At 38.9% G+C, this 25390-nt stretch overlaps 1 protein-coding gene across 11 annotated transcripts in view; it reads left to right on the top strand.

Annotated features, from left to right (window-relative positions):
* Positions 1 to 25390, top strand: part of LOC129725427 (fat-like cadherin-related tumor suppressor homolog) — a 682871-nt gene that overhangs the window by 192223 nt on the left and 465258 nt on the right. Inside the window, exon 3 of one of the 11 annotated variants that reach the window (XM_055681261.1) lies at positions 2418 to 2502. The exons of the other annotated variants lie outside the window; for them this stretch is intronic. The gene's annotated coding sequence lies outside the window, so the exon portion shown is untranslated. The remainder of the gene's footprint in view (positions 1 to 2417; positions 2503 to 25390) is intronic. 11 annotated transcript variants of the gene reach the window in all.

Genomic DNA, 25390 nt, shown 5'->3' with positions numbered 1-25390 from the left:
GGAAGTGCGATTCCATTATCATCGATGACAGGCATCGAATGCGGGATCAGCAAGCTGTCAGCAATGCAGGCCCAACCAGCAGGACATCCTCAAAATGAATTAACTAGGCTGTCATGACTGAACGAACAAAACACTTATCCAAGAATGAGCTGTCGTGTGCAACATAAGACAGCTTCGTTGCCAATGTAAGCTTTAGCTGTATGTGAGCTCTCGTCAATAGCTGGTTCATGAGGCTGTTATAATAAAAAGAGAGTCCAGTGGTCAGTATATTGTCTCACAACAGTACTTTTTCGAAGCCCGGCCAGTATCACTGTTGTGAAACACCAATGACGTGTTATACGGCTTATATTATATATTTGAAGAAGCTGAGATTTTTCTCTGTTACTCCCTAAACTCCGGTGAATAGTGAAAATTACCGTAGTCCTACGTCATGCGGTCGAACCTTGGATACCACCCTCTTATTATTGTTAACTCGGTAGCATTTTCTACCATTTTCAGAACTTTATCAGTTACTAAGTTGTTCATAACTGCTAGCAGATAGACAACAGAATATAACAGTACACGACAGAAAAGTTTCAAAACATTGTTTTTCTGGGTCGACAAAAAGCCAATCTGCAACTTTGCTAAAGACTATAAGTGTTGAGCTAATCTTTTGCAGTTGTAAAAAATGGAATTTTTTAAAATGACCTCTTTCATTTTAGTTAAGCATTTTGAATTGTATATTTTTTCAAAGTTTTCGTTTGTACTTTTTTTTCACGGGTATATAGTTTTCTCCGAAAGACAAAATTATTTTTTGAAACTATGCTGAAGACGTCACACCAATCAATCATTAAAAAATCTAAAAATATTTGTGTTAATCAATACCTCTCTTACACAATCCTCTCTCAAAAAATGGTGGTTCGAAAAAAATACCAACAGCACAAAAGCGACATCTCTGGCTTATAGGAACATCTGTGCAAAGTTTCAGCCAAATAAAAAATTACAATTGGAAAGAGAACTACTATATAAAGTCGGCACGTTTTTCATGAAATTGCTCTCTGGTTGATAGTACTATACAGCCGCTCACTCCCGACTTTGTAAAGTTTACCGTTTGTCAAAGAGAACGCTGTAATCTTACTGCTATGAAGCTCTCCTAAGAATAAAATAATAATTTGTAGTACTAACTTGCGGAAGTGCTAATATTCCACTGTTGAGTCCTACAGATCGTACTGATGCTAACACTCTCTTGAGCAGGTAATATCAAAGAAATCGTATCAAAATCAATAATCTTGTAAGTTTTACCCCACAATAGCAGAATCTTCTTTCGTAGCACGTAACTTCTAAGATTTGATTATCTAGGTTAGGGTTTCGTAACACGTAACAGATTAAATTTGATTGGGTTGGGACATGAAAAGTTTGATTAGAATGATTTATATTAAATTGAACTAGAAAAGATGGAATTCAAACTGAACAACCAGTCGCTATCGATCATAATGATCAAAATTGGCCTTTAGAAAGACAATTCCAGTCACAGCCTCAACTCCCAGCGCTTTTGCGTTCCATCTTTTTTGCTGCCATTGTCACGGATCAGTGCACCTGCAATCACCGTTGATTGATGTTCCCGAGAGTGAATTGATAGCGATTGCGATATGAGTAGGAGGTCTTCGTTGAACAGCACAATTGGATTTGCTACTCACGTGTAGTATAGCTCTATGTACTAGGATTGAGTCCAAAAAGAAAAGTAACTGCTTGATTATAACCGTTGATTTATATCTTCCTGTGCCTCTCGAAGTTTCACTTTCGACCTCCTGCAAAAGAAAGCCAATTTGCAATCTTGATCCTCGCCCTTCCGGAGGGAATATCCCGAGCGATAAATATGCCAACGAGGTTGCTTCAATTTACGGCCGACCGGAAAAGGTCCTCCATTATTGAAAGCCATTAAGCCGTGAATTATTATCGTTTATTAAATTTTGACTTACGCTTCGCCGTGTCGATTCGTCATTTTTAATCCTACTTTTTGTTTTTCTGTTTTCGCAAACGATTTTCGATTTAAATCTGCGTAAATAAGCAAAAATAACAGTTCGAGTTCCGATCATTTCCCACGAACAGGAACTTATCGATTTTTGTGCGTTCTGTTGAATTCGCTCACTCCCGTTATTGTCGAATGCTCGAATTTTGTAATACTTTGTTATGATGAAAGTTGGTTGATGATAATACATCAACCATTGCATTGCATTGTATTTTTTTGTTTTGGAATATTTACTGAACTTCCTAAAAGAATTCCCGTGGAAAGTTTTCCCACGTGTATGCAAATGATTTAATTGCTGGTCACATAATAATAAAGCCCAGAACTTTACACATCCAAACTATCGATCACCAATTTAAATTCGAGAACTTTAATCATTATCCTTCCTCTCTGTTTTCCACTTTCGTTTCAGGTACCCACCGAATTCAATTCAACTTCATCCCCTGAATCAGCCTTCCAAAGACTCGCAACGGTTCCCGGTAAAACTTTAACAAAAGGTATGATGGTAAACAGTTTCAATCGAACTATTTACCGACGTTTAATCCTGCTCAGCTTTCCTAGCCACTTTGCCGAGTGTTGTTCAACTTTATTGTTTGGTAATTGGAGGAACTGCAGTTATTGCACCGATGAATCGAATCAACTTCGAACCGTTACCTCGAATCAATGAAAACTAATCTTTTGTGTGAAAGTTATGGTAAATAATTGGTTCTGCTTTCATCTATCCTCTACCAGTCTAGTCTGCATCCCTCCGCAGTGCACCCTGCTTAACTTCATTCACCAACTTTTTGCGAAACCAAAACTCGACCCACTTTCAACGACTCTTGGGACGATGTAATTACCCTTCAGGTTGTCCGGTATATTTCGAATTGATATAAATGAAGCTAAATTGTATATTCCGTTTTTTTGCATAGAAATGTCCACGCCGAGACCCTAGCTTCAGCAAAATCTTGCTTACACTTATTTCCGCCTGATGACATTGTGCGATGTTATTATAAACCATCAACTTCATCCCTTTTTCCCCATTTTTCGGCGGAACGAAGGTTCGCATAATCAGCGGCAACATTTTTGATTTCCCAGAACATTAGTCCCCTAACCGTAAGACGACGATGTCTTTTCCTCCCGGCGGGCGCTGCTAGCCATTGCCGTTTCTTGATTATAATACTTCCGTGTTCTGACCGAACATCGGTATGTCCGCGGGCATTTACACTGTCAGGTTTAACTTTTGCTCGAGAAAATTAAACTGTTTATGAGCTGAGGTTTGTTGCGAGTCACCTTCCTTCCCTTCTGGTTCTGGCGGAAAAAGCCGAACAACCGCAAGCCTTAGCATCCGAACTATGATAAAAGCAAATGGGCTCCCGGAGGCAATGCGGGAAAAGTTCCGCTCGGGCTGCACTGAGTCTGTTTTTCTTTGTTGAGCTGGTCGACCAGTAGCCGGGCTGGGTGGGGGCAGGATGGAACGCACGGTAGTTGTTCGCTACGTGTCTTAGCCATAAAACCGTGCTGCACGGTACCACGGTACAGATGAAAGAGTCAACACCAAACAGTAACTACACTACAACTAGGGGGCGAAACTTGAAACTAACGAAAATGAAATATTGCCATCGGGAGGCTTGTATTTCAGCTGGCCGGAGTCGGTTTTTGCATTTAAATCCGTGTGCTTTGTTGTCGGCTTCCGCCGGGGAAAAAGCATGCATTCCCACTTTTGGGAGACCTTGTAATACGAGAGAAGGAAGTGTATGAAACTTTTGGATTTTTCCGCCCAAGAACCCAGGCATACACCGGTTACGAGTCAAAGGAGTCGTAAAGAGGCTGCATCGATTTGGATTTTAATGAAAGAAACAGTGCTTCCAGACTTGTTTGGCAATGATGAATTCCCCTGTTGTTTTACTGTGTATATTTCGTTCGCTATCCATTAGTTGAAGCCAGTACACGTTTAGAAATTAGCGTAGAGAAATGTTGTGTGGTTTCGATTTGATCACGATAGAAAAAGAACATTTCCCGTGAATCTAATAAAATTGTGGATTTCCGTAGCGCGTGCCTCCGTGCAAGACGGATGTTGCAACGTGCACGTACCGATGCACAGAGGGTAGAGCGCCGTGTAGTATTCGGATCTGCAAGATCGGCGCTTAAAAGTGCGATAAAGGCGAGCAAAAGGGCCTGCTTCGATACGCTATGCGCGAGTGCCAATACGAATCCGTGGGGCAACGCCTACAGAGTCGTAATGGCGAAGACCAAAGGCGTGTTGGCGCCTGCAGAGCGATCACCAGCGATGCTGGAGCGTATCATCGAGGGACTCTTTCCACGACACGAGCCAAATCCTTGGCCTCCGGTTGCTGAGTCTCACGACCGACGTTCCAGTATCTCAGACACAGACCAGGGATGGTCGGCCAACCTGCCGGGCATTCAATCCGTGAGAGACGGCAGCCGTGCAGAGGTTGTGGAGGAGGTAAGGGTTACGAATGAGGAACTCATCGTGATCGCCAACTCCCTAAAGGTGAGCAAGGCACCGGGACCGGATGGAATCCCGAACATGGCCATCAGGACGGCCATGAAAGTGGCCCCCGATCTATTTCGAGCAGTCATGCAGAAGTGCCTGGATGACTGCCTCTTTCCGGACAGGTGGAAGCGACAGAGATTGGTGCTGTTGCCGAAGGCTGGGAAACCGCCAGGGGACCCATCGGCATACAGACCTATCTGTCTGCTGGACACTACGGGCAAGGTGCTTGAGAGGATTATCCTCAACAGACTGGTGAAGTACACAGAGGGTGTAAACGGTCTGGCAAGTAACCAGTTCGGCTTCCGGAAAGGTAGATCCACGCTGGATGCTATTCTCTCTGTCACCAAGACGGCAGAGGTAGCACTCCAGCGTAAAAGTTGGGGCATTCGCTATTGCGCAATCGTCACGCTTGACGTGAAGAATGCATTCAATAGCGCCAGTTGGGACTCCATAGCGCTCGCGCTTAGGAGCATCCACGTACCGGTGTCGTTGTACAAGATTTTGGAAAATTATTTCCAGAATCGGGTACTAGTTTACAACACGGAGGAGGGTCAGAAGTGCGTCCCAATCACCGCAGGGGTACCGCAAAGTTCCATCCTGGGCCCGGTGTTGTGGAATGTCATGTATGACGGGGTGTTGAAACTAAAGTTCCCTGTAGGGGTTGTGATCGTCGGTTTCGCAGACGACATCACGCTAGAGGTCTACGGCGAGTCGATCGAAGAGGTCGAGTTGAAGGCCGCGCACTGCATACGCAAAGTCGAAGACTGGATGCACTCTAGGAAACTGGAGTTAGCGCACCATAAAACGGAGGTTACGGTTGTGAACAACGCAAATTAGAGCAGCAGGCGGTGGTCAGAGTCGGTGACTGCACCATTACCTCAAGGCGTTCCTTGAAGCTCTTGGGGGTTATGGTTGACGATAAGCTCACATTTAAGAGTCACGTCGACTATGCCTGTAAGAGGGCTTCAACGGCCGCTGCAGGACTATCTCGAATGATGTCCAATAGCTCAGCGGTATATGGCAGCAAGCGTAAACTTCTTGCCAGCGTGGTTTCGTCCATACTTAGGTATGGTGGGCCAGCGTGGTCCAAAGCGTTAGGTACCAACAGTCATCGTCGAAAACTGGAAAGTACCTACAGGCTCATGTGCCTGAGGGTTGTGAGCGCGTACCGTACAGTGTCATACGACGCAATCTGCGTCCTGTCCGGCATGATGCCTATCAGCATAGCCATTAAGGAGGACGTAGAATGCTTCGATCAACGTGACACAAGGGGTATACGAGGCACCAGAAGGTCATTCTCGATGATCAGATGGCAGCAGGAATGGTCCAATTCCGCAAAGGGTAGATGGACGCATCATATATTCCGGACGTATCCGGATGGGTCGGGAGGCGCCATGGAGAAGTTAACTTCCACTTGACACAGATTCTGTCAGGTCATGGTTGCTTCAGGCAGTATCTACACAGATTCGGGCATGCGGGGTCCCCCATGTGTCCCGAGTGCGCGGATGCGGAAGAAACTGCTGAGCATGTCTTCTTCGTGTGCCCTCGTTTTGTGCATGCGCGGAGCGACATGATGGTAGTGAGCGGGCCAGACACCACTCCGGACAACCTAGTTCGGAGGATGTGTAAAGATCCAAACATTTGGAGGGCGGTTTGTACAGCCGCCTCTCAAATAGTTTCAGAATTGCAAAACAGGCGACAGGTTGACCACCGACACGCCAGTGTTAGCTAACGGCCAGTCTCCAGGTTAGTTAGCTAAGTTAGCAAAGAGATCTATAGAACCAAGAGGGTGCACAGAGCACAAAAGCCGCTCCCCGAAGCAATACCTAGCGGTGGTCCCGGGGAGTATTATGGGCTGGAGACTGGAGGGGTTTTAGTGGGTCCGGTCACTGATTCAAAAAAAAAAAAAAAAAAAAAAAAAATATATATATATATATATATATATATATATATATATATATATATATATATATATATATATATATATATATATATATATATATATATATATATATATATATATATATATATATATATATATATATATATATATATATATATATATATTTACGGATAATACCAATGATTTCAATATAGTCTGAAAAACCTAGAAATATGTGAGACTTCGTCATGATGGTGCCGCTTCTCTGCACGCCTACCATCTTCCCATAACAATAATGAACAATAAGTTTGACAACCCGTCACCCTTCTTAAAACTACCCTCACGAAAGCGTCCCATACCCAAACGCTTGATGTGGAACCTTTAAGGGTGGCACGAATCAGTCTAATCAGTTATATTGGGAAACCGTGTTCGAACATAACACTGGTCAACACAGGTTCACTCCAGAAGCTCAAACCGGCAAAAATGAAAGATTATAGCTATTCAACCATTCCTGTGAATTTTGGTGTCCCTAGCGATTGCCCAGCTGCCTTGCAGTTTCCTAGCACTTTAACTTCTTTTCTCACCTCGTCCATAGTTGGTCGGTCCACAATTTGTTCTTCATTCTCAATATTGATCATACTCTTCTCAACCTGCTTCCACAAAAAAAAACGCCTCTCATGCTAAAACAGCCAATATGTGAAATCTGGTGCGGGTCTTCTGATCTGTCGCTCGCTGACACTCAGCTTCAAAATACTCATTGGACATTGCTGTCCAAGTTGTGCCTAACACTTTCTGTGAGTACTCTGCAGCTACTCCATCAGTTGACAATTGCTGCATGTTTCACCGTATCTTCCTCGTCATCCTAGATTACAATACGTTGAACAGCCGTACGGGGATTTTGCATACCTCGAGATAGTGCTTCGCTTCGATGTTTGGTCTTCTGAAAGACCTCACACATGGTCGATCTGAGAGTGGGCCTCCTCATTTGCACTTACCGCACGTCACTGCTCGGCCTCCATCTAATGACGTGCTTTAACTGCCTTTCTATTAGCATGAAATCGACTCTTCTTCCTGGTTTCACACGGCCACTGATCAGATTTGGTACTTGAGCGAGGTGTGCGCAGTAAATTTTACTGCCCGGAATTCATGTTCTCTCGTTTACGGCCACCGAACCTACTAAACAGCTGCAACCTCCACATTCGCCTTCCGCAGATCTCTAGCCATATTACCTGCGCGAGTTGGTTGGATTAAAGTCCTTCATATTCAAGTATCGAGTTTCCAATAATCATTCTCCTTTTTCGAACGCCTGGGCCCATGCAGATTATACTCTGGATTGTTCGTAATTAATAATAATCAGTGGGCTACTTTTCTGGAGCTGCGATAGCGAGTCTTAAAACAAGGCTGCCGTTTTAGATATAGCTGGTGAGACTCCTTACTCACACTAAACAGTCCCAGGCCGTGGTGTGGCCATTGCTGTACGTAAGAGTCGTCTTTATTCCACTCGGTCCATGGCTGCAGTCATTTCCACCGGGCTGTTATTCGACATCCTTACAACATGCCCGGCTGCAACCTACCAATCTTAGCGGTGTGTATGATAGATGGCTCCCCAAGCAGTTTCCGCAGTTTGTAGTTCATCCGCATTCTCCACGTTGCATTCTTCACTTGCAGTCCACCGATGACAATACGCAACACGTTCCGTTTGAAGACCGCAAGAGCGCGTTGGTCCTCCACATGCATAACTCATGTCTCATGGTCGTAGAAAGGTTAATCCTCCCATTTCACGATTCTGCCGCCCGATCCGGAAGAGACGCTGTTGTACGTCGCTTCTAATATGGGGACATAACCGTGTACGAACTCCCTTCACAGTCAGCATACGACCAAAGTTTCCACGTATGATTGATTACCCGGTCTCCGCTAAGGTTACTCGTAGGTTTCTCCTTGTGGTAGGAATAGGAGTTGCAGAACAGATGCGAAAGACCACAATAAGGTCTCAAATACATATGTACAGCCATTACTCAACTCGATTTTTCAGTTATATTGTAACTTTAGGTATCCAGAACAATAATCGAGTTCGGAACGAAAAGTTATGTCTAGGTTTCGGTTCGGTCCGATATGACTCCGTATTGGTCTGTCCGGTCCAGTTCAGAGCGGTAGAATGAAATGTACCTCTGATTAGAAAATGCCATTTGTGTGTAATATATGCCAGCACAAAACCTGGTACATCAAATAAGGGGACACCCATAAATGACGTAGCTTATTTTTAGGTTTTTTACCATCCCTCTCTCCTCCATCATAGCATTTCGTTACAAAATCAGACCCACCTCTTGATAATTACGTGGCTAGTCAACTTTTTTTAAGAATTTGTTTAATCAAAACATACCTTGTATCATAAATAAACAATTTTTTTTTAGTTACATATTTGGTACGTAGCTTGGCTTGACCCCCCTTCCTCTCCCTCCTATGCGTCATTTATAGATGTTCCCTTAAGGGATAATCTGTAGCTCCGAGTGTCTATTAACAGTAAAAAATAATTTAAGCATTAAAACTGCTTGTTTGATCTGTACAGTGTCTTCGGCAAAGTTGTAGACAATAATTTCCTTTAAAATAAATTGGGGAACGGCTCCATTATTCATCTAATTAGGCAGATATTCACGAAGAATTTCCGAATTAAACACCAAATTTTCACGAAATCATTGAACAAATCAACTAAATATGCTTACGTGCTCTTATGGAATCGTTCAGCATTGTATCATTAGTGAAATTAGCTGGAGTTTTGTAAAACAAACCATTTTTCACAACGCTTCCATATCCATCTCAAAACTTGTACCACTGCTCAATTATTCATCTCACGACGCCCCCATATTCATCACACTGCTAATCATGAATAAATTACATTATCATGAATGAACTTAGCCGCAGCCCGTAGTAGTAGGTTACCTGGATATCCGCTGTAGTTGTTTACGTGCAAAATTGGTAACCTAGGTAACCACTGCAGTGCGGTCGATTTATATCAATTATGTCGGGATTATTTAACAATTTCAGTATGATTTTTTCGTATTAACAGAAACTGATTTGGCAACTTTTGATTTTCTTCAACGCAGTGAAAACAGATGAAAATACATACAGTTGAAATTAAGGAATTGTAGAAATTCATCTAATGTATTTCTGCTAATTCAAGCTTGTTTTAGGAAATTTGAGGTGAACATTTAAAAGTGTTCTTAGTGTAGTGAGTGATTTTGTTTAGTTAAAATAAAAAATGGTCTGCTAGTGATGAAAAAAGCTTTGGTTGACTGCTAAACGAATCCCGTTGTAGCCGTATAGGACAATGCGCGGATTTCGTTGTCTGAGGTAGGTAATTAAATTAAAAGAGTTTTCGGGTGCAGATGTGCGACTAAAATATCAAATTTAGAGCTGAGGAATCTAAAGTGAACTAAGAACAATCCATTCCATGGATTACCAGATTAGTCTAAGAAGAAAAGATGCGTTTTTCCTGTTTTCATGTTGTATGAGATGAATATCTGGGCTGAGATGAATAATGGAGCAGTATCCTTATAACCTTTCTGAAGACACTGTTTTATTTAAACAAACCGTTTTTCTGAAATAGAATATTTTACACATTTTTAGATAGATCATTTTGAAACAGCAGTCCTGGGTCAACATAAGCAGCTAATATCATGAAATGGCCTCTTTAACGAAGATAAACAACTGTGTAAAGTTTCAGCGAATTCGAAATTGATCCATCAGCATCGATTTGCGAAGTAGCGTGGACTACCTCGAACATTTCTAATCTTGCGGTACTAAAATTTACGGGATGGTACAAATATCGGGAATTTTTGCAAATTATCGAGATTTATTTGTAAGTTTGAGTGCAACTCTCCCAGATGGTCTCGCGGTACGATGCTGGCTTAAGAAGCCAGTCGTCGTAGGCTCGAGTCTCCGCTCGGGAGAGACTGTGAGTGTCAGCAGGATCGTAGCGCTAGCCTTGCTATAGTCCTGTACACTAAACAGTCGGCTGCGACAACAATATCGCACGCTTAGCCTTGGGGCTAATAGCGGTCTCGATCAACTAGATTAGTTGAGAGAATTCGTTATCGATATTGTTTTTGGCACATTTTGTATGTGTAGGATAAGTACAACGATACACCGTGCCCCAGTGCTAAGTCGAGAAAATATTCAGTCGGCTGCAAAGTCCATGTATAAATAAACAGAAGGTCAAGTTCCGAATCGGAATTCAGCCCCAAGACTTTGCTTTTTTAAGTGCAATTATGCAAGGAAAATAATGATGAAACAGCTGTATGAGCTCCACTGATTCTCAATTTGGAAAATTATGAAGAACTTATTTGAAAAATAAAACCCAAGTCATGTTAGAATATTTTACAGAACTATTGCAAATAATCTTTGGTTCTAAGCGAAGAAACGTTGATTTTTGACGTTGGACCAACGTATATATCGAAGTTTGGCGCCTGAATTTGAAAATCTAGTAATTAACCCGGGAAAAATGGTAAAGTTTTCACCACATATATATCAGTCATTTTTTTTTTTTAAATATCGCGGTTTTGGCATCATTCGATCAGAAATTCTTTTACGGTTAAATTTATGTACAAAAACAACCTATTGCTTGAGAGACACTATTGACAAAATTGGTAAATAACATCGACTGTCTAAATCATACCGAGGAACCAATCACTACCTCTCTTCTCAAGCACAGCCGACACTAACGGATACCACCGATCTGACTTTGTAACGATTTGTTGTTGTTTTTGTTGTTTTACTCGAGGTAGCTATAGCGGGTGTTTATCGAAGATTTGGTATTTTCTCGTTTATTCATTTACACTTCATTAAAAGTATTTAAACACCTAAACGATCACGAATGTAAACTCGCCTTTACAGCAGCGATTTAAACTTCTTCAACCAGTCTTTATTTATTGAGGAAAAATTACCAGCAATGAATGATCAACACGTATTTGCTAGAAATTTCATTTAGATCAAAACAGGTTCTTTGAGGTATCAAAAAAAGAGTACCATAAATTATTGGTAAAGTTTACTCAATGAGCATACATTTACAGTCGAATCCCTCTATAACGACACTTTTTATAGCGACAAATCTCGCTATAGCGACATTCTCAACAGTCCCTTCTGTTTTATACTAAAATTCTTCGTTTTATTGCGACAATTCGCTATCACGACCTTCCTCTATAACGGCATACCAAAACTAATACTTGTCATTTTTTATTGTGACAATAGTACAGTCGAATCTCTCTATAACGACATTGCTGAATCTATAACGACATTCTCAACAGTACCTTCTGTTCTACATATGCAAACATTCTTCGTATTATTGCGACATTTCGCTATAACGACAGTCCCTTGCGATGTCGCTTTAAAGGGATTCGACTGTAATTTCGTTTTTGTTTCTCGGTGCGCGGTTTCGTTTTTGTTTCTCGCACACATAGAGAAACAAACTTGTCTCTGTCGTGAAAAATAACAAAATACTCTAAATAATTGAAGAAGTTAATATATTTTCTTGTCACTCGACAAAACCTTGATAACAACTACACAAAAACCGTGTAATTGAGTTCTTGCTTTTTTAAGCTCTTGAACAAAACGTAATTTCTTAAAACAAATGAAGTTATTTGCTGGGCTGGAGCTAACCTAGCGTGAGTTTTATCGGTTTAATGTAAATCAATTTTCAATCTTAGAATTTCCACTTGAATCGTTCTGGTCTCCATTTTCATATAGTTTCGCTAAGTTTGCTTTTTGCTAAGATGGAAAAATTCCACCCAGTTCGCTAAATTAAATCACAAAGGTTTTCCTAAGATGACAGCGCTAAAATAAGATTAATTAAGTATTTAGAAATGCACTGTTAGAAAAAATTGCAAAAAATACTAGAATTACGATTTCGTCTACTATTTGCTTTAATGGAATATAAAAATAGCGTCGTCATGCGGTCGTGCCTTGGATACCACCCTGCTACTTTTTTCCAGAATGAAGTAGTAGATCTATTTTCTAACCGCCTTACTTCTAATTGTTCAAGATGTCTCGTATCTGAGAATACCTGGAATTAGGCAAGTTAATTTTATCTGTTGAAAACCTAGAATGTTTAGAGAAATAATGATGTTTTGCTGGAGTAAAAGTATTTTACCCCAATGTTTAAACTTTGCTTTTTGTATTTCCAATTTGCTTAGGTTTTTTTGACTCATCATTCTTATTTTCCTCGTACTTATTCTAACGTCAATTAGTATATTAATATATTAGTATTACGGATCTCCTCAAACCCCAAAGAAAAACAATTCTATTTTCCGATGTTTCTTCCCGTCGTTCTCTAGTTGTTTGACTCTTTGCTTTGTTTTTGTCACCTATAGTCACCAAGAAAGAAAACCTTATCGTTACTCTTTTTTGTCGCCTACTGATTTCGCTACCATGCGGACGTTGTTGTTTCTCCCATGGTAAACAAGGTGTCTAGTATCAACAGTTTATTCCGGCGTAGGAATATCTAGAATATATCCTTTTTCAGATTGCGCAACAAAAAGCTGCTTCTAATTTTTGGAAAGAAAGCTGCTGTACAATCGAGCTGGAATTTTCATAGAAACTTTTTTCGAGAAGACAACTTTGTTGATACCTATCGCTAAACTCATCTTTTGTACTGTTATGCCATGCGATAAACAACAATTCTAATGTTGTTCTCGAATTAACCATTGACTGAACTATGCAACGGTTTATTTAGCAGCACGCGCGTTGCACGGTAAGCGGTATCGCTAAAGATAGCAAGAAAACATCTCATCTTTTATATTGTTCTTTTCTATTCTCTCTTTTCAATATTCTCCCGCACTCTTGTCCTTACTACAATGCAACCCGAGGAAGTGATGTGAGTGGGCCAAACCACTGTTTTTAATCCTGTTTCGCTACAGGATAATCATTGATTGAGGTTATTCTCTCTTCAATATTCTCAAAATTCATATTTGCTCTCAAAACCCCTCCAGAAGGGCTTTAAGGCAACGCCACTGTCTCTTAATATTGGACGTTTTAGGAAAATTCCAAAATGGTTATTTTGGCTGGCTAGGGTTCGGATCGCAATCGCTCTTTCGCTTGAGATTTGATTTTATGGTCATACGGAATCGATTTTCGACCATAATTTTTTGAAAAGGCTTTGAAAGTTGTGCAATGCGAGATAGTTTAGGAACACTATCCTGCGGATATATTTTCCATGAAAAGTGAGCCGCTCTGCTATTTTATTTTATTTAGATTACTCATCCTCGTCTCACGAGCGCACAGCGTAATGTCTGATTTTGCATTCGGTTTCCTCCGAGTTTCTTCACTTTTCACCGAAAAATCGTCACGATCTTTCTATTAAACATATTACATGTTTCATGTAGAAACTACATTGTGTTGACTCCACGAAAACTAGAGCATGGGGATTTAATATCAAGCGTAGATTAATAGCAAGCGCCATACTCTAGTTTGTAATCTTTGCAGTCTCAATATTGCCCTCATTTTTGAAGCTACACGCAAAAGTTGGATGGTGCGAAACCAGTACAAAATTGTGCGTTTTTAGAGCAATTGTTGATGTAATTCGGAACCAGTACAATGATTGCGTGTTGGGCATAACGCAATCAATGCTCTAGCGTTTCTCCAATGTATTCGGCAGCTCCAAACTACTACACCTAAACAGTTCAAGCAGCATTGCAAAGCGAGCGAGAAGCAAAACCATTCTGTCTCGCTCATTTCGTAAAACAAAGAGGTATCGCCCTGCGCGTCGCAATCCGAACCGAAAGAGAAGCGAAAGAGCAACCTGCAAATTGTATGTGACGAAATTCTACGAGCGAGAGAGAAATTTCCCTCGTCGCTTGCACTGCACTTGCTGCTTGCACTGTTCCATGAGTAGCAGTCACTAATACACTCCACGTGAGAAATAAAGTGTCGGTATATGATATATATTCTGATTCCATTCTATGTCAATGTATTCGCAGTACAACTGTTGCGTTATGCGTTTCACACATTTATTGTGCGATTTATGTGCAACATTTGTGCGAATCGGGAAGACACAATGATTGTACAAGACTTCAACTTTTTAACCATCTTCTATCCGATAAGTAAACCGATCGAGCTCGTGAATGTTTACATCTAATCCTCTATATTATTTCTTCATTAGCAAAAAATGCGTGGTATCAGGCTAAAATCAGACTTTTCGCAAATAATTACGCTTAACGTTTTTCCTTATGCTTTGTATTCTTTACATCCTAGTCATAAGCAATATACTCAATCGACTTTGCATATTCGATTCGAATATTACTTGCTGGCTTCACTTTTCTGCACTTGCTTATATCTTTATGAAGATAGTTCAGTGTATCATTCTCAGTTTTTTTTTTTCAAAAGGGGTATTGAGGTTGTGCCTCTAACTTACTTGGTTGTGTATGAGACACGATGAATTTCAAAGTGATATCTGAGGTTGATTTATGGCCTCTGTGCATCCTACCGATTATATTAGGTGGTTCTAGTAATCGGACGTCACCATCTTGAATTTCAAAATGACGTCTGTATTTGGTGTCCAGCCTTAGGGCAGCATCCCGGTCCTGAAAACCATTATATTGGATGGAATTTGGCCTTGTTTAAGCTCTGATTGAAGGATATCTGTGTTAAAAACAAGGCATAACTTTGATGAACGCTTAGTTAATTTTACTATCAATTGCTAGAGGAATGAAGGAATTCCTTTGAAAACTGACTGAGTTATTAGCATTTGAAATTGCACAATTTTCGTAATGCTTTCGATGTTTTCGGTATTTTAATTTGCACATCTATCCTCTACATCAAAAACAAGCAAGATCCTTGCAAAGTTCCACTCCAACAGTAATTTTGAATACGAAAATCAACCATTTGTTGACATGTCAACAATGTCAAAACCCAGCTAACCAATAATAAAAACTTCAGAAATCAAGTTTTATTTTGTTATCATTCTATTAAAAACTTAACGAATTGAGCCTTTGACAGCTCTTGCAACCAAGGATTAATGTAGGTATTTCTATCACTAGAAATCTCTCTCAGTAGATGACGACCGTAAAGATTAGGCAAGCTTTATACGTCCTAGTGCGTTGTTACGAAGCAAACCACAACCTATTATTCCACGGGAGCCGCCGCATGTTGTCATGAAGAATGAAGTTGGCAACCGCTCGCCTTCGGGTAAATTCGATAATAATGCTCCCATAATTCATCGCACAACTTTCCAATCTCTGTTCCAGTAACAGTAGCAGCAACAGCAGCAGCAGCAACGGCAGAACCACCAACAGGATGCTGTATGTTCTAGGATGCTGCTTCTTGATGGCTTGGCACGAAGCAATGTTCGCTGCGGGAACAATGTTATGCTTCAATGGAGAATATATTTATTACCCCTTCAGGTCACGAGCTTGCTGGGTGGTTTGACTTTATTCACATTCACATGCGCTGATTGGTTCGGTTCGGTGGGTTACTTAGGGTGTGTGAGGGAAAAACTTACAAGTTCGAAGAAATTCGGAAGTTTTCGCTGGTTAGTAAAATATAGTTTCATACTTCGATGCACAAAGCGCAAATCGATTATATTCTGAAACATGTAAAAATAAACAATTTTTAGTGTTGCATGTGACAATAAATGTATCTTGATACACAGGTTCGAAACGTGATGGAAACTAATTTTTAAACCTGTAGAAATTTTTTATCAGTTACCTTTTGAAGCAGATAATTCGTCTTTCCCCTGGCTTCCATACAAAAACAGCCATTCATAAGCATGTTACTGCCTGGAAAAATGTCAAGAGAATGTTTTATTATCTTATTTGATAAGTAATGTGCCTGAAGATATGTTTATTCTGTTGGTGCGGTAATTGCACTGTTACAAAAATGGTTCAAACGATTATTTTAATTAAAAAATAAACAATGTTTAATTTTCTTCATAATGCCACAAATGTGAAAACGTAAAAAAAGTACAATTTCAAAAAAAGTCAACGTAAGAAATTACCGTAATTTTACAGTAAAAAAGTTACCAATTTTTTAAATGTGTTGATTAGAGAGGCTTTAGGCGTTTCGCTGTTCGCCTCTATGTATCATTATTTAAAAATAATGCAAATATCAGTTATTCGCAAATTTGCACCATTTCAAAGTGATTGGAGTTGGTACTGCAGTCAAAATTTATCATTCTACCTACTTCCCGAGCAGATGTAGACTGTCTCACTTCATCAACTGATTGCCGAAAAGTGAAAAGCATCATGCCTACTAAATACCTATATTAGGTATTTGCCTCTGTCTGATGCCAACCCAGGAGGAGGTATCGGTATGAAAAACGACACTCTGGTCGCCAAGCAACCGAAAACGGTCTTGATATACGTAGCTGGGTGAGAGCAATTTACGGTAATGGAAGAACATTTTTAGTTAACAGAATTTGTGGTTTTCATTTAAGAACCAGAAACCTTCCTTCAGCGGTTCGTGGAAATTGTTGTGGTAGCAGAGTACGGAAGCCATTGTTTATAGCGAGTTGGGGTAAGTTTGCCTTTTGCCTGCCTGGGTTGGACCAAAGATGAATTCTTCTAAGCGAACTTGTGCCTTTGTGTTCCGAATCTACAGTTTGACTAGGGCTGTATCACCCTTGTGGTTGCAAGGGGCTTCACAAGTTCTCACACGATAGGTTTTGCTGAGCCTTATTTGCAGGATTTGTCTTCCGCTGCTTGGCAGGTGATTGGCAGTAGAGAGAATGCCTGACAGTTGAGACGATGTGTTTTCATTTTGAAATGATGTAGTTAAAATTCGACTAAAATATTCATCAGGTTGGTGTGCTAAGAATGAATTACGTAGAAAAGGATTTGTTAGAGCTTAAATCAAGATCTCAATCAGTTTGCAGTTTACGATTTTTTAAATTCAAAAAAAAACGTTAAATTTACTAAACTATAACAACCGTTTATCATAAACCCCCCGTGAAGCATCATTCGTTAATGCTTCCGACTTTTAAATTTCTCGCAATCACCTTCAACGTCCCATGTCTCCCTAAGTATCTCTCATAAAGCTGTTCTGGAAAAATATTACCGCTACAGTGCCCAGAATTATACCTAATGACCCATAACAAAGTACTCCACTGAGTGCGGGACAAGGTCACAAGCATAGCGTGCACAACAATTCTTCGCAACACCTCATTGTACCTACCTACCGAGCCTGCCGTACCTTCATCCATCAGTGCGTAGTATGAACAGTAATTAGCATTCTTCAGTAGTATGAACAGTAATTAGCAGACTTCACCGTTGTGAGATATGTCACCTTGGGTGCCGAAAAGCTGACGCTACGTCACTCCGAAACAAACTGCCGGTGGCATTTCCGTTGCGTGGCTCTCGTCTGGCGCCGCCTGCTGGCTGGCTGCTGGACCAGAAAAATGTGCACCCCCCGCCCATCGGAACGCCTACAATGGCGCCTTGTTGTTATACGCTTTGGGCACGAGAAAGAAAACAACGAGTACCTAAGTGTTGAAGTGGCTCGGTACGGGTGCTTTTAAAGGTGCAGAATTTCTCAGGTATTAAATTATCACCAATGGAGCGGAAAAGGCAGGAAAAAGTAAGAAAAATATTATTTTTCCGTAATCCACTTGTGTTCCGATCCCTAAACCGCTGCGGTGTAATTGGTGTGCGGCAAAAGAAAAATTTAGCACGGCGAAAATTGTCCTCTCCCCCGCTTAGGGATTTCTTGTACCCGAAATGTTTACGACTAGCCGGCTGCAGCAGCACACTTGCTTGCTGTAGATATATGAATGTAATATTTCGAACAAAACAATTCGGTGAGCTGAAGCAAACGACAGGGCTGGGAAATCCGGTTCACTGCAGAGAACCAAATTTTCATTAAATTAATTATCGATGTTTCTATTAGTAGTTTTCAGCTTTTAGTGGCTGAGGCATCAGGAAACTGCATTTGGTGTATATGCTTTTCCAATACAAGTTAAATTACTGCACCTTTCAATGATTGTGTATCAATTACTATTGATTGAAATAGGTGTCTCGTTAGATTGTAATGTAACTCAATTCAACGTATTTTAACCAAAGCAGAACGACGTTTCATCAATAATATCAATCAATAACAAAACATCCAGAAAAAGTCAAGACAAACGCCAAATATATAATATTCAATTTCGTGAAATTGGCTGTTATTTTTATAAATTTTAATTGTAGTAAATTGGTTCTGAACTGTTTACCCATAAACCGCTTATCGGAAAGTATTTTAAAATTGAGCCGTGTACGAAAAAGTTTGCCGGCTGGATGACAACACCTTCATCATTCGAGTCTCTGGTACAATTTTTTGAGTCATAGTATATCAAATTGTATTTCGGGGGCTTTGCAACCCTTTTTTTTTTTTTTTTCTTCACATAACATTTATGGCTTTGCAACCCTTGTCAGGCAAAAAACTTACCCATTAGCATTAACTTTTTACTGGTAATTGCTGCAAACGAATAGAAACAAACGTCAGTAAATTTCAACTAAGAATGACCGTTTTTTTCTTGGTGATCGAGATCCTCAATAATTCATTGAATGATAGATGCTATGATAGCTTTTATTAAACACTAATAAAATAACTCTCTGAAAATAATGCGGTGGCACTTAAAGCTTTCAAAATGACAGCTGAAGACGATTTATGGCCTTTGAATATCATCCAATTTTATACGTTTACCAGAAATCGGAAGTTGCCACCTGGATATCTAAATAAAATCTGGGGTCAATTTTTGGCTTCTGCGCATTATCCAGATCAAGGAAATACTCATATTTGGTGGTATTTGTTCACTTTTAGCTGCTCTCAGTTAACCGAAAATCGCCATCTTTAATTTTAAAATAACGTCTGGAGTCAATGTCCTGACTTTGAGCATCTTCATAGTTCTGAAAATGTCCATACTAGGTGGTATTCGCCCATTTAGAGCTAATGTCTAAAAACCGGTGGCCACCATCTCAGAACTCAAATTTGCATCTGATGTCGATTGCCGGCCTCTGAACATCATACCAGTCCTGAAAATACACATTTTGGATGGTATTTGACCTTGTTTTCAGCTCTGATTGATCAACATTTACATTCAAAACAAGGCTGGGCATTTTTCAATAGTACAAAATTTAACACCACACAATTTCAATTTCCCACATTTTAGTGGACACGTAGCTAATTTTCCAATCAATTGCTGCAAAAACGAACGAAATCTGTTTGAAACTAGCCGAGTTACAAGCTTTTGAAATTGACAATGTTTTTAAACTTTCTGTAAATGGTCAGTATTGCTCAAAAAGCGTCGAAAAGGCGGGGCTTGGAGCCTCGTACAGATTTTTTTTTTATTTTGCTGATGGAAACTAGAAATGACGGAATGAGTACATATGAAATAATAACAAACAAAAAGTTAAAGTTGCGATATATGCCGAAATTTTTTTCGGATACAAATACCATTTTCATGGTTAAGGTACATATATCGCCTGCCTCTTAAAATTTTTATGCGCCTTCAGGAAAATAAGGTTTTTAATAATTTTAGAAAATTTTTAAATATTTCAGAAACACAAAAAAATCAATTCCTCTCTTTAATCATTTGTTTGTTATAATGCATAGGTACTCTGTTTTAATATTGTTAAAAAAATGTACGAAAATTCACGAGGAAAATGTGTAAATTATATTATGTATTATATTATAGAATTATAATAACACATACAGTTACCGTTTTTAGTAATCATCTCCCCCATCTTGATGAACGAGAAAACTATAGATATTAGTCACCAATCATTTTTGGTGACTTCTGCAAAAAGTTTTATTCTTTTCGATAATGATCATAGATTATTCCTGGATTCTATAATGAAAATCAATTGATACGGAACTCTTATGAGACAATACTAATCGATCGGAGTGTGTGATATAGAACTAATGTTACTTGATAAAAATAGGATAATTACCTAAATTCATGTGGCAATGTCAATAAGATATACATTTTTTTCAAAACACATATTCTTTTAATACATTTGACATATATTTACTTACAAAAGTTACGGTGACCATTTGTCGATGAAAGCCCGATGTTTATTTATCCTGATATTCATTCAAAACCAAGGAGATGATTACCAAAATGTGACTGTGCTAATAATTTATATGTTTTTTAAAAGTCACATATTCTTTCAAACAACAACAAAATGTTACCATGGATTTATCAGAAAATTTAAACCGTACCTCTTAACGATTTGGTGACTGTTCTATGACAAAATGTCTTTTATTCGCCAAATTATTACCGTGACTATATAAAGCAAAAAACTACTTATGTTTCCAAAGTAAAATAATTTGGTCTGTGACGCCTTAGAGAAAAACTAATACAATTGTCACGCAGACAAACATAAAAAAATATTTGTTTTCAAATCGTAGCCTTAGTGTCTTTTGTGAGAAAATTCAGGGAATTCTCGCATCACCTGGTGTTAAAAACTCAATTTAAAAAATATGGCGCTTGGTTCGGTTTGGTCGCACGCCGCCCAAGTAACACACAAAACATGTTAGAAAAGAATTCACAGTGACTTGTGTTGTTATATTCTTGTTCTCGAGATGTTTTTTAATAGCATAATTGTATTATATAGATTTTTGAATATAAACTGTCGCTTCTCGTCTGTAACTTGTGTTTATGATGTTATCAAAACTGCACAGAAAGCAACTTAAAATATATCATTTGCGAGAAGTTGTTTTCCATTAGAGATTCAACTACTTTTCGAAAACAAGCTCGGTTTTTCCTGGTTTTGGAGATGTTTTTCAGTAGCATGGGTTGAGCGAACAATAACTGTTACATGAATGGCACTTCCAGATGTTACACTATTAGAAAAACTGTGTATGAAATGCCCAGCCGGGGCAGCCGCACCAGTTCAATATTACACGCCTAATAACAATACTACGTACCTGCAAAGTGCTTTCCTTATGGTTGGTCTTAGTATTCAGCAGCCAACGCTAAATTATTTGATCTAGGTAATTGTTATTGAAATTATTTGAATGGTTTCAATAAAACTATTCGAGGTGGGTCAAAATATGCCATGAAAAGATAAACAAAACGCTTGCAGTGCAACCAATATAATTTCATTTTATGTTACCGTATATCTAACAACGTTTTCTAGCTTTGTTATATTTTAAGTCTAGATAACGTTGAAACTATGCGAAAACAACTTTAATATTCAAGCTACAGAAATAATCCATCTTGAAAGGTTGTACATTGCTTTTTATAATCAATTTATAATTAATTGAAAGTGCCACTGACGAGACGATTGTTGATCTAGTTGCACTGCGCGTAACAATACATTCGCGCATGCGCTGGGTCAGTGTTGTCATAGCAACGTATTTGCGCATGCGCTTTGTTATGGCAATTTCTGACCCACGAATGCGCGAATTTCTTTATCGCACTGGGTCAGTGCAGATCTACCCAAGAAAAAAGAAACGACATTGCGATTTACTACGCATGTAAGAAAGAGATGCCAGATAATTGTTTACGAACTAAGCCCATGTGGTGGTGGGGTAATTTGCCTCTTCGCAATGAAATAAATCTGCGAACATTCTGTAATGCATAATCTGTTTTCCACTTATTGATAAATAGAAAACGGTATCCAATGAATGGCGCATGATTTTTTCAGAAGTAAAACACAATGTTGCACCATGAAATTTGACGCGCACGTAGAACTTTGAATACTTGTATTGTTTCTTATTTTGCGGTGATAATTCGAAACGCCATAATCACTATTTTTTTATTGTTCCTAATATTAATCAGCGTCGTTCTGCAATCTTTTTATTTTGAAGTTTTATGCTTGCGTCAACGATGTTTTGATTAGTTAGCAATTACAACTTGAAAATAACCTATAGGATCTGTCGTCGATGATGTCTGAGATGTGCCAAAAATCAATCAGAACGTGTTTCTGTCTGATTTGGTAACCTACAAGTGTATTTGTGTAGGAGGTTATGCTGGAACACAGGTTTTTCCATAGAGCTCATACTAGAAACAAAAAATAGAAAATTATAGCTTTTTAACCATTCCTGTGAATTTTGGTGACCCTAGCAATGAATTTTTTTAGAGGCTTAAATAAGTTATACCGTGAGCCAACATAGAAGCGACAAACCCATGACGAACTTACTGTGCGGTATTTTGAGGTACTTCTGCACACACAAGGGGCTCCAAAGTTCACGTGAATGGTTAAAAAGTTATAACCCTTTGTGGGAAACTTACCAATATAGGTATTATATCAATCAAATGTTCATAAATATCGTCAAGGGTATTCTCTAAAACTAAATCAACAAGTTTCGAGTTTTTTTTTTTTTGCATTAAGAACTACTCTACACGGTCCCTAAGAACTGCGCAAAAAATGATTCAATGTATTAGCAATTAGGTTAGTTGTGTAAGTTTATTTCCCTTTCTTGACAAGCAGGTTTAAATCCCTACGTATTATAAGTCCTAAATGCGAAAGTAAACAAATCCCAACAATCAAGATCACGAATTCCGAACAGTATTGAGAAGTTACCATTCGTGATAAGTAACACAAACTTATTATTTACTTATAATTATAAATATCTAAGCTACTAACACCTGGTCGATGTGAACCTGGTTAAAATATTGTTGAAGACCGCAGAATTAACGTGGAATACGACAGCCTATCTTATGTCAATGTATTTCTTGCAATAGGCTTGAGAATACACTCAATTGGGGTTAAGGGATAATATCCACCAAAAAAATTTTTTTTGATTTCATTTTTTTTATTGCCTTAAATCATGCTAAAACTATCCTACAATCAAAATCTACATCGCTCAAGTACTGATCTAAACTCGAAACTAGTTTAAATCAATTTTTACCGAACAACTTTTATGCTCCAAAATAACATTTTTCGTTTATTTTGGCGATGCTCGTTTTTTTTTAATTTCGAGGCTTTGTAAATTAGTAGAAGTTGCCTATGATCGATATCGTGTTTCAAATTTGAAGTATAGAGGTCGCTGCATCAAGTTTCGACCGTTACAGCGTCTCTACAGCACTTGTTTACTAACAATTTCCCTTTGTTTAGTCGATCAGCCGTTCTCGTTGTGTACGTTCTTTGTTTGAGTTTGTCTTTACTTTTCAACTGTGAGTCATATTCAAACGTACTTAAAAATGAGTGACAAGTCTGAGTTTTGCGTGTGATCGGACGCCAACCACGTCAAAGTCGCTGAGCATCACATGTATGATATCGTGAAACCCCCCGCGCAGCCTTACATCAGATAAAAAAAGGAAGAAGAGGAAAATAAAGCCCAGAAAGGACAACTTTACGGCGCAGGGATAGCTGACTGGAGGTAAAAAAATATTAGGGACTTTATTATTACGATTCTTAAGATTTACAGCATTTTGAAACTTTAAACGCGTTTTTCTCAAAACCATATTTCCAAAATCGGCAAGCAGTAGAACTTAAAAAGTTTACATCCGATTGACTTGAAATTTTAACTGTAGCGTCTTCATTAGATTACCTTATGAAGTACACACGATTTTAGCTATTGAATAACAACAACAAAAGTTATAAAAAATTAAATTCAATTTTTTTGGTCGAAAAAGATTTTTTTCTTCCAAACCGTTGTGATTTTGCGAAGAAAAATTCTAGAAATATAATCATGTGTACTTCACTAGCGACAATTATGTAGATAATAAGAAAATTTTTGTTGTGGTGATAAGTGGAGTTGGGCACGACTTTTACTGCTCACTGCGGAACAACTATTAAAAAGTAGTTCACGGCAATCGCTGCACAGCCGCCATTTTGTAACAAAAATAGCAATAAATTTTTTTTCTACTCTGCAAGAGTTGCTTCACCCAATGGTATATTGTTTATATACCTTACATCTCAAATGTCCTTTGAAAAAATCAAGAAAAAGCCTTGTTTTTTTAAGCGTTTGGTGGATATTACCCCTTAACGTCACTTTGTGTTGTACCGTGTCAAATGTTGTGTGAGCAAATGAAAAAAACAAAAAATGTACAGTCGATGTTGATTGATATTCCTAAACAAGTAATTTAGGCAATTCCAGCTAATTCAGAAATTCGGCGGGTTTGTAAACAACAGCGGCCTAGTTCGTAACGAAATCCATCGAATTGTACGATACGAATGCATATCCGGGAGCACATTTTTGATGAGTACAGCCTTGGACGCCGCCAATAAAGACACCAGAAATTCTTCGGAACCTACCGAAATCAACATGAAAATCAGAAAAAAGCTCACAATCAATCAACAGCATCGTAACATCTGTATTCTGGGATGTGCGTGGCATAATATTTTTCTCATATCCCACAAACGAAAAGCAATTCCTACTATATAGCGTTGTTGGATAGATTGAATGATGACACTTCAAAAAATGACCTCATTTGTTGTAGAAAACAGAGCTACAATGTCAGGAATCGATTTGAACTGCTTGCTTATCAATCTTATGCACTTGATTGCCTACCGATGTATTCATATTCTCAAACCTTATCACAGTTGCAAAGATACACAGAATTTTAGAAAAAGTTTTTGTGAGGCTAAAGACACATTGTACTATCGGTATGATATTAGATGCAATTTTATTTTACAATAAAATTGAATTACACATAAAAGTAACTGTATTGTGACCGAGTGGCTAAATGATAACATTTCAAGCAGCAGTTGTTTTCAAATGAAAAACAGTCATTCATCTGGATGTGTTTTTATCAGTTAGCATATGATTAGGCTACGAGTTGAAATCATAGCATCGCTATTTGCATATCATTATTGTTGACACCAATAGAAATGCAATCGACCAATACGTGACACTTCGCACTCCAGAAATCTAAATCCAGTAATGAAAAACCCCACACATTGCTAATTAACGTCATGCTTACCAGCAACACTGGCTCCTATTTCAATCGTAAATTTATCGAACATCGCATGCTTCATAAATTTGACAAAGCACACCCGTCCATCCCCCATTTAATATCCTTTTTGGTATGTGCTTTCGGAACGATTTCCGCCACTTTGTGGGCAGCATCTAAATGTGCGACCTGAACGTTTTG

This window comes from Wyeomyia smithii, chromosome 2, assembly GCF_029784165.1.
Source record: "Wyeomyia smithii strain HCP4-BCI-WySm-NY-G18 chromosome 2, ASM2978416v1, whole genome shotgun sequence".
NCBI lineage: Eukaryota > Metazoa > Arthropoda > Insecta > Diptera > Culicidae > Wyeomyia > Wyeomyia smithii.
Note: the sequence above shows the minus strand (reverse complement) of the source record. Positions and strands in the feature narration are given on the sequence as shown.